Source organism: Canis aureus, chromosome X (assembly GCF_053574225.1).
Source record: "Canis aureus isolate CA01 chromosome X, VMU_Caureus_v.1.0, whole genome shotgun sequence".
In the NCBI taxonomy this organism is placed as follows: Eukaryota; Metazoa; Chordata; class Mammalia; order Carnivora; family Canidae; genus Canis; species Canis aureus.
This window is the reverse complement of record NC_135649.1, coordinates 13,468,474-13,481,976: the sequence shown is the minus strand read 5'-3', so window position 1 is coordinate 13,481,976 and position 13,503 is coordinate 13,468,474. Positions and strand designations below refer to the sequence as shown.

Sequence of the window (13,503 nt, the reverse complement as noted above, 5' to 3'; positions counted from 1 at the left end):
GGTGGTGGAAGGGGAGGTGGGTGGGGGGATGGGGTGACTGGGTGACGGGCACTGAGGGGGGCACTTGACGGGATGAGCACTGGGTGTTATACTATATGCTGGCAAATCAAACTCCAATAGAAAGTATACAAAAAATAAAAATTAAAAAACAAATAAAATAAAAATTATAGCAATCCTAGTGGGTGTAAAGTAGTATCTCATTGTGGCTTTGGTTTGCATTTCCCTAATGGCTAATGATTTTGAGCACCTTTTCATGTGCTTGTTGGCCACTTGTATATCTTTAGAGAAATGTATATTCAAATGCTTTGCCCATTTTAAAATTGGGTTGTCGTTTTTTATTATTGGTTTGTAAGAATTCTTTATATGTTGTAGAAACAAGTCTCTTGTCAGATATATGATTTGCAAGTATTCTCTTCCATATTGTGGCTTGTCTTTTCACTTTCTTAATGGTGTCATTTGAATCATAATAGTCTTTAATTTTAATGAAGTCCAATTTATCTACTTTTTCTATAGTTGTTTACACTTTTGGTGTCATGTCTTAGAAGCCATTGCCTAATCCAAGGTCATGGAGATTTACACTTATTTCAAAAATGAAATACGTGGGACTACCAAGAAGATAATCACATGGAAAAAGTTATCGAACTATTTGAAAATCTGTAATACAGTCTTATATAGAGATACAGATTTATCTTTATGAACTTAGTAAATAAGATCTATTGGTAGGTTTAACAACTATTATAATTTTGAAGTGGTAATGAACATAATGATATTTTGAAATATCTACAAGTCTAAAGTGATAGGAAAATATCTGTGATTTCTATTGGTGACCAAGTCATAGGTGTTGCTGATATTACTTTGGTCTGTTGCTTATACCATAACAAAAGGAACTGCTTAATCTCAGTCAGAGGTTAGTAGAAGTAAAGCTGTAATTTTTCCTACTCAAGTTAATAGGTCCTCTGACTTCTATCTGTGGATCCTAGGTTAAGAACACTTACTGTAGATGAAGTCAAAGCTCCAAATGAATAAGAATACTGTAAAATTTTGTTCAAAGGTGTTATTAACAAAGCAAGATTTACCCAAGAAATCCAAATGTTGAGTAATCAACAAAAAGGCAAAAGTTATGTTGAAATGATGACAGCTGACTTAGACTTAACTATTATCTACCTTGGTTGGGGACAATTAATTCAGTGTAGAAAAATATTTTGGTAGTCCCTTCCTATTCAAATGTGATCAACAAAGATATAATATTACTATCCTTTTAATAACTGGACTAATGGGATTCAAATTTTATCTAAATACTCTAATTCACTCTAATTCCAACTGAAGGTTGAAAACATACATAATTTACTTTCTGGTTGGATTTATTCAAACTGTTCTCAGAAGAGATGAGTTTGTTGAGGCAACCAGCTGCTCTGGACATTCTCAGGTAGAAAACTGTACTCAACTGTAACGGGGAAAAAATAGCAAATACTAGAAATAGATTACAGAAAAGAGTGTCTGAGGGAAAAATTAATGAGGGGTTATATTTCCTAGCTCGCTGGAAACAGATATCTCCCTCTAATAATCTGTTGATATGTTTGCTGTTATTATGGTTTTGAATAGGTAATGCATTTACATGGTTCAAAAGTCAAAGTGATGTAACAAGGAATCCCAGAAAAGGCTTAGGTCTCACCTATAGTACCATTTACCCTGCCCCCCAACCCTATAGGCAATGATTCTTTATGATACGAAAGTAAATATCTGTGTTTGTACCCCTTTCTTACACAAATGGCAGCATACTATATATACTGTTTTGCATCATGCACTTTTTGCTTAATAGTATATCCTGGAGAATTTTCTATATCAGTGTAGTAAGAGTTTCCTCATTCTTTTTTACAACTGATGAGCATCCCATGGTAGAATATACATACCATTGTTTATTCCACCTATTCTGTTTGATAGACCCTAGAATTGATTCAAGTCTTTTCTCTTAGTAGGTCTACTTTTAAACCTTTACACATTTTATTTAGAAGTTGCATTAGTTTAGACCCTTTGGGTTGCAAGTGGCAGGAATTCTATTTAAATTAGCTTAAATCTAAAAAATGGGATGCTTACTACTGAGTGGTAACTCATCCTTCCCTCCTTTTTGCCCATTCATACTAGCATGAAACCTTTGCTTTTACAACACACATCTGGCCTTTATTTCTCTTCTTTACCCATAAGCCCAGTACCATCCAAGTATCACTGCTTGGAATCTCCTTGATCTTTAAATCAAAAACAGAGTCAAGCCCAGGAGTCATAGGTCAATCTTATTATAAGGTGGCCATCCAGATGATTCATAGCATGCCTACATAAAGGTCTTGTTTAGATAAGCATCAAAACAACATAAAATTAAAATATTCTCATGGAGACCTCATCTTCTCCCAGAATCATTTCTGAAATTCCAAGTGGGGAAAACACTGGACTTCAGGATATGTTTTCGGGAATATTTTAGGTGCAAAACTAGGTGTCTTCTAACACCAAGAAAGAGAGAGTTTGATTCAAGACAAAAATAGGCATTTCTGAATGAGCAGACTGTTGCCCAGGGAGTGGGGATAATCTACACTTCAGATACATAAACAAGTATCTGCTAAATTTTGCTACCACAAGAAATCACTTAGTGAGTGGAGAAGTTGGCCTGGCCTGCATCAAAAAGATCATCCTATGCAGTGGATGGAGAACTTTTTTGAAAAATATCTTTTTTTATTTTATTTTATTTTATTTTATTTTATTTTATTTTATTTTATTTTATTATTTTATTATTTTTTTGAAAAAGACCTTTGAAAGGGCTGGAAAATAAGACCTATATGAAGAAAGTAAAATGAATTGGTGTTATTCAGTTCGGGGATGAAAAGGATGAATTAGAGTTGAATATATGAATCAAGATGAAGATCAGTTAATCTCTGTAGGAGGAAGAGAAGTGACCTTCACTTGCAGGTAGATTATGAATGAGGAAATGCTCTCTGATAATTAGAACAACAGCAATGGAAGAGGATTAGGAGTCCCTTTGCTTAAAGGTAGAAAAGCCACCATCTGTTTATGTGTGGAAGATGGCTGTCAAAGACTCTTGGGGCACTCCTTTTAAGCATACTGGTAGTGTCCATGGACCTCACTAAGGGTTGAGGTAAACTAGAAAGGAGCTATGCATACCTTTGGGGATTTGAATCAGTAGACCCAGCTTAAGAAAAGATTCACATCTCTTCCCAAAATCTATTTTAGCTGGTAAAAGATTTAAATCACAGGTGTGTTCATTTAGGAAATGGCTGGAACTCTTAGAAGAGAGAATAATGAGTTTTGCTGCTCTTAAAAGCAACTTGTGGGGGTGCCTAGGTGGTCAGTTGGTTAAGCATTTGCCTTTGGCTCAGGCCATGATCTCAGAGTCCCGGGATCGAGTCCCACATTGGGCTCCCTGTTCAGCAAGGAGTCTACTTCTACCTTTCCCCTGCTCCTTCTCTCTCTCTCTCCCTCTCCCTTTCTCAAATAAATAAATAAATAATCTTTTTTTAAAAAGTGAGGCTTCTGGGTGGCTTAGTGGTTGAACATCTGTTTTTGGCTCAGGTCATGATCCCAGGGATCCTGGGATCAAGTCCCACATCAGGCTCCCCGTGAGGAACCTGCTTCACCCTCTGCCTGTTTCTCTCTGTGTCTTTCATGAAGAAGTAAATAAGATCTTTATTTTTTTTTATTTTATGATAGTTACACACAGAGAGAGAGAGGCAGAGACACAGGCTGAGGGTGTGCATGCACCGGGAGCCCGACGTGGGATTCGATCCCGGGTCTCCAGGATGGCGCCCTGGGCCAAAGGCAGGCGCCAAACCGCTGCGCCACCCAGGGATCCCAAATAAGATCTTTAAAAAAAAAAAAGCAACTGTGATAAGTTTCATGTTCTCACTTAATTGAATAAATGTCCTGGGGTTAACCTTATCTCAGGCTATTCTGCAAGGCACAGCTTGACATTGTATCTATTTTGGGTTTTATCCCCCCAACTCAATCCTTGTGCCATATACCTAGGGTGATCTTATTTTCTGAAAAATATTTGCAACGTGTGGTTTGAGAAAAACATGCTTGGGAATAGTGGTTGGCTTATCCTATTTATACAGTCAAGATTTATTTACTCTGTACCTACTATATACTAAGCACTATCTTTGCTACTTGGAAAACAGCAGTGAATCAAACATGTAGAGTTTTCTGTCTTTGTGGAACTTACATTATTGCGAGGGGAGAGAAATGATAAATAAATATTTTAAATATTTATATTTTAAATTAAATATATTTTATAGTTTAAATTAAAATATTTATATTTTAAAACTAGGCAACTTGTGTAGTATGTTAGATAGTAATAAGTGCTACTGGAAGAAGAAAAGGCAGAGCCAGGCAAGGTGGATCAGGCATGCTGGTGTTAGGAGCAGGAAGCAGGTTGCAGGATTAAGGTGGGTGGTTAGCGTAGGTCTCTATGAGAAAATCAGTTTTGTTCAAAAACCTTAAAAATGCAAGGAAAGGTGGACATCTGTGGGAAGAGAGACCTAGGTCTATGGGACAGCCAACGGGAAGGCTTTGAGACAGGAGAGTGGTTGGTGTGTTCATAGAATGGCGAGGAGGCCAGTGTGGATGGAGGGGAGGGAGGAAGATCAAGAGTAGTAGTAGAGGAGGGGCAGATCCTGAGGGCCTTGTCGATCACAGGAAGGGCTTTGGCTTTTACTTTGAGGAAAATGAGAGTCACTGATATGTTTTGAGCAGGGCACTGTCAGATCCGATTTCTGCTTTTAAAAGATTGCTCTGACTGCTCTGTTCAGAATAAACTGCAAGGGAGTGAGACGTGTGGTTTCCATACCCATGGATTTACCAGCGTTTAGTTCAATAACAGCAGCACCCAACAACATGCTTCAAATTTCAGTTATCATCACATATTAACTGTGCAATTGCATGAAGTACAGATTGTGCTCATTGGTCTTTGCAGTCCACAGTTCACTCCCTAATAACGGATGCACATCCTGATCAGTGACCATTCCTGTCACTTCCTTCAAAGTCTGTTGGTGATTGGCATTGGTGATTCATGTTGTTTAGTTCGTGCACAGAGAGAGCAAAGCCTACACTTGTGTGTCACCCGCTCTGTTCACAGTGATAAACCCATATGACTGATAAAAACGGATACTCAAACAAAGGGAGGAATTGGCCAACAAAGATGAAAGTGCAGCAAAGAAACAAAAACATATAATGCTTAAAGTGAAATTCAAATCAAAGGTATATGGAGTTATAGAAGAAACAGCTGCCTGTGGGATCATGGTATTGTTGACACTGCCACCATTCGAGAGCTCCCGGATATGCAGAGGATCTTATGTAGAATTACACAGAGGAACTTCGTGAAGGTGAAGTTTCTAACATAAGTGAAAGTTGTGGCAAAAAGAATAGATTTTCCAAAGGAAGTGACACCAGCAAGAGGTCACACTGAAGGAATCCATGGTGATATTTCACAATATTAAGTGTGCAAAGGATAAAATGTGGGAAGCTGATCCAAACTTTGAAAGGAGTATGGCAATTCACCAAGGCATGAAAAGATGTTCTCTTGGTATTAGAAGTTATGAGAAGAAGAAGGCAAGCACTGTTAAGACTACCCTTGATATATTTCTTACAAAGAAATAAAGCACTTTAATTGTCAACATTTCTAATGTTGTAAATTATAGTGTACTAAACAAATACGAGTTTCACAATTTTTTCATTCCCTTATATAATTATAATGAAATGGGCAGTGAAGTTTTTTTTAACATTTTGACAAAAAAATTAAATGTCAAAGAACAACTGCAATTTCCCCCACTGATTAAGATTGCTTTGCACTGTTTCAGTTGACCCTCATTTTCAACATCCTCCACTGCCACGGACAGCGAGGACTGCCGGTACTTAGTGATGACTAGATCTGGGCCTTGACGTTGGAAGTGAGTGGCTACAGTGAAGGAGAAGTGGTCTTGTAGTTGAAGGGTTTTTAGTGCTCCTTTTCAGTAGAAATTCTAGAACCCTCAAGAGCTGTGAGAGATTTATATCAGTGACTCATTAATATAAGCAATCCAGCAGCCTAAAACTTAGTTGTGTGAGAAGAGGTGGCAGCAAGTTCCCATACTCTCAACACTTCTCTCTCTTGTTGCCACTGTACTGTAAAATGCTGCCATTAGAGATTTAGGTCTTCAGGTTAAGCCTTGCCCTTCAATTGTTTAAAAAAAATATATGCCTGAAATGCTAACTATGTGAGGTTATGTATGTGTAAACTAACCTTATTGTGGTAATCATTTCGCAATGTATATGTCTATCAAGTACAAATAAAATATGGATGTGGAAAGACTGCTGTAGCAAGTAAGTGCACTAGGACATTACAGGTAGAAGGGTACTGAGGTTCCAGAAAAGGCATCTTTTTAGAAAAAGAAAATAAATTTGGCAATATGTAACAAAAGCCTTAAAAATGTGTGTTTCCTTTGACCCAGTCACTACCCTTCTGAGAGAGTCTGTCTGGAGGGAAGTAGACTAAAAATTATGCACAGACTTGTTTGTCATGTTATCATTTATAATGTTAGAAATAATGGTGGGGGGATGTGTAAGTAAATACAGTACATGCAAATGATGTGATATTATGCATCCCTAAAAATATATTTATAAAGATCGGGAATTTTCTTTGAGTCATCATGAAAATATCATGGGAAGAGTGTGTAAAATAATATAAATTGAAAAAATAAGAATACGAAACTGTATATCCTGTGTGATCTCATTACAAGTGCATAGAAAAAACTGGAAGAAAAGATGTCAAAGTGTTATTATGATCCAAAGGGGCACATGCACCACAATGTTCATAGCAGCATAGTCCACAATAGCCAAACAAGAGCTGAGATGTCCACTGAATGGATAAAGAAGATGTGGTGTATTGGGCAGCCTGGGTAGCTCAGCAGCTTAGCACCGCCTCCGGCCCAGGGCCTGATTCTGGAGACCCAGGATCGAGTCCCACATCGGGCTCCTTGCATAGAGCCTGCTTCTCCCTCTGCCTGTGTCTCTGCCTCTGTGTCTCATGAATAAATAAAATCTTAAAAAAAAAAAGATGTGGTATATAGATACACAATGGAATACTACTCAGCCATCAAAAAAAGAAATCTTGACATTTGCAAGGACATGGATGGAACTAGAGGGTGTTACGCTAAGCACAATAAGTCAGAGAAAAACAATTATCATATGATCTCACTAATATGAGGAATCTAAGAAACAAAACAGAGGATCATGGGAGAAGGGAAGAAAAAAAAATAAAACAAGACAAAATCAGAGAGGGAAATAACCACAAGAGACTCTTAATCATAAGAAACAAACTGAGGGTCGCTGGAAGGGAGGTGGGTGAGGGGATGGGGAACTGGGTGATGGGCATCAGGGAGGGCACGGGATGTTATGAGCACCGGGTGTTATATGCAACTGATGAATTACTGAACTCTACCTCTGAAACTAATAATACATTGTATATTAATTGAATTTAAATAAGAAAAATAAATAATAAAAAAGAGTAATAATAAAACTGTAACGATGGAGGGATGTTATTATGATTACTTTTGAGTGTAGGAATTGTGGGAGATTAAAATGTATGAAAGAAATGTATGTTAATTTTTTAAAAAATAATAATGCGCAATAATACTGGCTCTGGAGCAGGACTGCAGACTAGCCGCATTGACCTTGGGTAGGCTCTCTAGCGTCTCTGCGCCTCTGTTATGTCATCTTTAAAATATGGGTAACAATAGTGTTGACCTCTTAGGGTTGTTATGGAGATTAAATGGGTTAGTACTTATAAAACATTGTGAGAGCTTCTAGTATATAGTAAGTGCCCAAGAAATGTCAGCTGTTAATTTATTGACGTGTGTACAGCTGTAAAATGAAAGCTTATTCTTTTACTCATTTTCTACATTTTCACTTGTATATACACAGGAATTGTGTATATACGTATGTATAGTTAACAATGAATACAATTAAACAACTTGCTGTATTCACTAAGCAATGTATCAATAAATTGTGAACCTTCTTGCACATCTGTAATGTAGATCTACTAACCTTCTGTGATGGCAACATTAGTGTTCCAGAGTATGTACTATATTTTATTTAACTATTTCCTCACTGATGAATATATATCTTATTCTCAAATACTGCTGCAATGATTCTGACCCTCTGTGTATATTTTTTCTGCACTTACATGAGTATCTTCAGAGGACAGATTCCTAGGAGTGAAATTGAGTCAAAGGATATTTTGCTGATGACATTGGCAGATATTTCCAATTTCTCCTCCAAAGAAGTTGTGCTAATTTATGAATACATGAGAATGCCATTTTGCCCAGCACTTCATCCCCTCTGGATATTATCAGTCTTTTAAAAATTTCCTGCCTTTTAGGCAATATGGTATCTCATCAGGGTTATAATTTGTATTTCTCTGATCACCACTCAGGTTGAGCATATTGTCTTATGTACATAGGTCCTTTGCATTTCCTCAACTGTGAATTGCTTGCTCAAGTCCTTTTCTGTGAGCTTTTCTTTTCTATTTATACTTCTCTATATTTAATAAGAAAGAAAAATGTTTTCTATTCTTTAAGTAACCATGTGCTTCCTTCTTTATCAACCATACTAGCAAAGGAAAACATTTACTCAATCCAAAAGGAGAATTTAAATGTATACATTTTGTTGAGTCTCTTTTGGGTGAAGGGAGCCGGGAAAAAAATCACCTGCTTAATTCTACTTTTCTCAACCTAATATTAAATGACCTTCTTTTCATTCCTTGGTCCTCCACATTTGGGAGACCACTATTTGATCACTTCAAGTGTACCATGGACCTCTAGCACATTTGTCTAAGTCGCTGAAGACTAAACTTTAAAAATTTAACACAATAATTCTATAATTGTTTTTTTTTTAAAAACTATCTTTGAGGTTGATCCAGAAGGAAGTGGAGAACTGCACAGTTATTTGATATATTCAGGCCCATTCTAACAGCCCATTCTAACTGTTCAGGCAGATGCATTTTTTTTTCTTTCAGAATTCTTTCAGAATGACCTCATAATTGAGCTGCCCCTGTAGGCTCAGCATTGAGGAATAATGAGTTTTTGAATGATGAGGAGGACATGTTTTGAAACAGAAGCAAATAGTGCTGATTATTTACAATGCTGCCATCAGGGGAATCTAAGCTAGAATGGTTAGGAATGCTCCTGTGCCTGGAGCTGGGGATGGCCATTGCCGAGAGTCCAGAGTGGCAGTGGCCTTTCCTAACTCTCCTTGCTCCCATTTTTCCCTTACATGAGTAACATGCTAATTGTTGGGTAGCAGAGAGGCCAGCCAAAGCTGATTAAAAAAGTTTGGCTTAGTGACAATTTAGTTCAGTTCTATTTCTCCTAAATGATACTTCAGTTGTTTAAGGGAAAAAGGCATAGGTAGGGGAACTATCCTATCCTTAGTTATCACTAGTAACTTAGGCTTAGGGACCTCCCTGTAACCAAACATAGTATTTTTTTAAAAGATTTTATTTATTCATTCATGAGAGACAGAGAGAGGCAGAGACATAGGCAGAGGGAGAAGCAGGCTCCTCACAGGGAGCCCAGTGTAGGACTTGATCCCAGAACCCTGGGATCACGCCCGGAGCCAAAGACAGATGCTCAACTGCTGAGCCACCCAGGCATCCCAATAGCCAAACATAGTATTAACTGCAGTAAATCTGATGCCTCCTAGACCCTTTTCACTCATATTTTGTGTGAAAAGACCCGCAGATGCTTTCTGACATTCAGATTCAATGTCTTGACTATTAAATATAGTTTGAACATTGTGCATAATCTTGGATCCACCAGTGGGCACGTATTTCCCTTAATCATAATTTGTATCAAGGGAATGTTATTTCAGGAAACCGATTCTTAGGCCTTAAAGAATCAAATTAGGCCTTAAAGATCATCAAATCTAGTCCCCCACTGAGCCTGGAATATCCCTTCCAGGTTTTTCTGTGCCCCTTACCTCCCTCTAAGTGTGGAGGTAGCCTCTTGTCAGCTCAGATCTCTCCAGTGATATGGAGATCACTGTCACATAAGACAGCCCAATCCATCTTGAATAGCTCTGATAGACTTTTCATTGGGTGGAAATTTTTCTTCTAGTAGATTCAACTCATTGATTCAATGGGCATCAAGAGCTGCCTTCCAGAATGGGTCTGAACTATCCTACACATCACAAACCTATAAATACCCCTTCCTCCTCTTTGCAAAGCTCCCCGATCCCCCTTCCCCACCGTTCAGTCTAAATATTCCTAGCTTTTGTGAATTTTCTTGTAAGAAGCCCCTGGCTTCTTCTCTAACTTAATCTCCTCCACATGGCCTTCTTTTCCTCAAACATGCACAACATATTCCTGTCTCAGGGTCTTTATCCTTTCTCTTCCCACTACCAGAAATATTCATCCCTCAGATAATAGCAAGATTTGTTTCCTTACGTCATTTTGTTCAAGTATAAGTTTCTTAGAGAGGCCTTCGCTGACCATTGTGTCTAAAAGAACCCCAGCCCCATCTCCATCACTATCCTTTTATCCTGATATATATATTTTTTCATCATGGCACCACTCCCTGAAAGATTATATATCACACTGGAGAATATTCAGTCAAAACTTAAAGCTCTTTATCATGAGTTCTTTTTGTGTTCAAGTGCAATATCATGTATTTACTGTATTGAATTCCATTGTGTTAAATTCTGTCCATCATTCTATTAAGTAAAATTATTTTTAGGATCTCAATTCAGTCATCCAAGATGCTGACTAGTCTTCCCAACTTTATGTCATATCTAAATCTAGTAAGTGGGCTTTCTATATATACAAATCATCAGTGAAATCATTGATCAAGAAAGACTTCTATAGCACACCACCAGCAGATTACTTCTAACTCAATGCCTAAGTAAGAGTCCCTACAAATGCCTGGGTGCTCTCCAGATTTTCCGCCCACCATGTTTCCATATTTACCAATCTGGAAACCCTGTCAAAGAAGGAATTAAAGTTACTCAAACATGCCTTGTTCTTAGTGAACCCATGTTGGGTCCCAAAGATCCTTCCTGGTATGGCAAACACTACAAATTCTATTTGGTTCACCTAAACCACCCCTTTACTATTCCATTTGACAGTCTTACTTGATATAAACATCATCACAAATTTATCATGTTCACAATCTAACTTTGTCATTTTTGAAAATGCAGGGTGGGGGTAATAGATTTTCTCAGTATCCCAGAATACACCCCTTGGAAGTGGTTGCTGGTTTTGCCTGTATTTAATACCTGCTCTCCATGCCTACCACACACCCTCTGCTGTTTTGTTTCTTGTTTTGTTTTGTTTTGTTTTGTTTTGTTTTGTTTTGTTTTGTTTGTCATACGAAGGTCAAAGGAGTAGAAGTACTCTGTTCTCTAACCCAGAGGTCTCCAAGCAGAGCATATTGAAAAGGTGCATGAGATCTGTCCAAGCGATGAGTTACCTCTCTGGTCCAGGAGCAGGGCAAGCAGATGTGAGGCAGGCAGGGGAAAGGGGAAGGGGATAGGAGTGGTAAGAAAAGTCTAATTAGGAATATAAATAATAGTGAAAGGGAATATAAGGGAAGGAAGAAGAAATGTGTGGGAAATATGAAAAAAGGGAGACAGAACATAAAGACTCCTAACTCTGGGAAACGAACTAGGGGTGGTGGAAGGGGAGGAGGGCGGGGGGTGGGGGTGAATGGGTGACAGGCACTGAGGGGGGCACTTGACGGGATGAACACTGGGTATGTTGGCAAATTGAACACCAATAAAAAATAAATTTATTATTAAAAAATCCGAACTAGACTTACAACACACACACAAAAAAAAAAAAAAAAAGAAAAAAGAAAAAGAAAAAGAAAAGCCTAATTAGCAGCCCTGTTCACTTGTTTCTCCATTCTCTTGGCTTTAAATATATATATGCTGGGAACTCCTAAATTTATTCTCTAAACAAGGCCATGCCCCTGAATTTCACATGCATGTATATACCTCCAACTCAACATCTACACTTGAAATATCCAATAGATATCTTTTTTCTCTCTCTTTTTAAAATTGTAGTTGACATACAAGGATACATTATTTTCAGGTGTGCAACACAGTAATTCGACCACCCTGTATATTATGCTGTGCTCATCACAAGTGTAGCTATCACCTGTCACCATGCAATGCCATTATAATACCATTGACTATATTCCTTATGCTGTATATTTTATTCCCATCATTTATTCATCCAGAAGCCCAGACCTTCCATACCCCTTCACCAATCTTGCCCACCCCCCCCAACCCTCCTTCCTCTCTGACAACCATCAGTTTGTTCTCTGTATTTATGGGTCTATTTCTGCTTTTCCTTTCTTCTTTTGTGTGTGTGTGTGTGTGTGTGTGTGTGTGTGTGTGTTTAGGTTCACCATACAAGTGAAATCATATGGTATTTGCCTTCTCTGAGTTTCTTCACAAGTATAATACCATCTAGATCTATCCATGTTGTCATAAATGGCAAGATTTCATTCTTTTATTACTGAGTAATATTCTGTTGTGTGTGTATACACACACATATCCACACCCCCCTCATATCTCCTTTATCCATTATCTATTGATGGATAGACTCAGATTCTTCCAAATCTAGGCAATTATAAATAATACTGCAATAAAGACAGGGATGCTTTAATTTTTTGAATTAGTGGGTTTTTTGGGGGGTAAATACTCAATAGTGGAATTACTGAGTCATATGGTATTTCTATTTTTGACTTTTGGAGGAGCCTCCATACTGTTTTTGACAGTGGCTATTCCAATGTACATTCCCATCAACAGTGTACTAGAGTTCCTCTTTTCTCCACATCCTCACCAACACTTGTAATTTCTTGTCTTTTTGATTCTAGCCATTCTGATAGGTGTGAAGTGATAGCTGATTGTGGTTTTGATTTGAATTTTCCTTTTTTATGTATATTTTATTGGAGTTCAATTTGCCAACATACAGCATAACACCCAGCGCTCATCCCATCAAGTGCCCCACTCAGTGCCCGTCACCCAGTCACCCCACCCCCCGCCCACCTCCCTTTCCACCACCTCTTGTTCGTTTCCCAGAGTTAGGTGTCTCTCATGTTCTGTCTCCCTCTCTGGTATTTCCCACTCATTTTCTCTCCCTTCCTCTTTATTCCCTTTCACTATTTTTTATATTCCCCAAATAAATGAGACCATATAATGTTTGTCCTTCTCCAGTTGACTTACTTCACTCAGCATAATACCCTCCAGTTCCATCCACGTCGAAGCAAATGGTGGGTATTCGTCGCTTCTAATGGCTGAGGAATATTCCATTGTATACATAGACCACATCTTCTTTATCCATTCATCTTTTGATGGGCACCGAGGCTCCTTCCACAGTTTGGCTATTGTGGACATTGCTGCTATAAACATCGGGGTGCAGGTGTCCTGCTGTTTTACTGCATCTGTATCTTTGGGGTAAATCCC

The 13,503-nt window shown here is 38.1% G+C and overlaps 1 long non-coding RNA gene across 3 annotated transcripts in view; it reads left to right on the top strand.

The window, feature by feature from the left end:
- Positions 1-6,407, top strand: part of LOC144308471 (uncharacterized) — a 349,376-nt gene extending 342,969 nt beyond the window's left edge. For all 3 annotated transcript variants that reach the window (XR_013374941.1, XR_013374939.1, XR_013374940.1), the window contains one exon: positions 5,859-6,407. This is a non-coding gene — a long non-coding RNA (uncharacterized LOC144308471). The remainder of the gene's footprint in view (positions 1-5,858) is intronic.
- Positions 6,408-13,503: the final 7,096 nt, after the last annotated feature.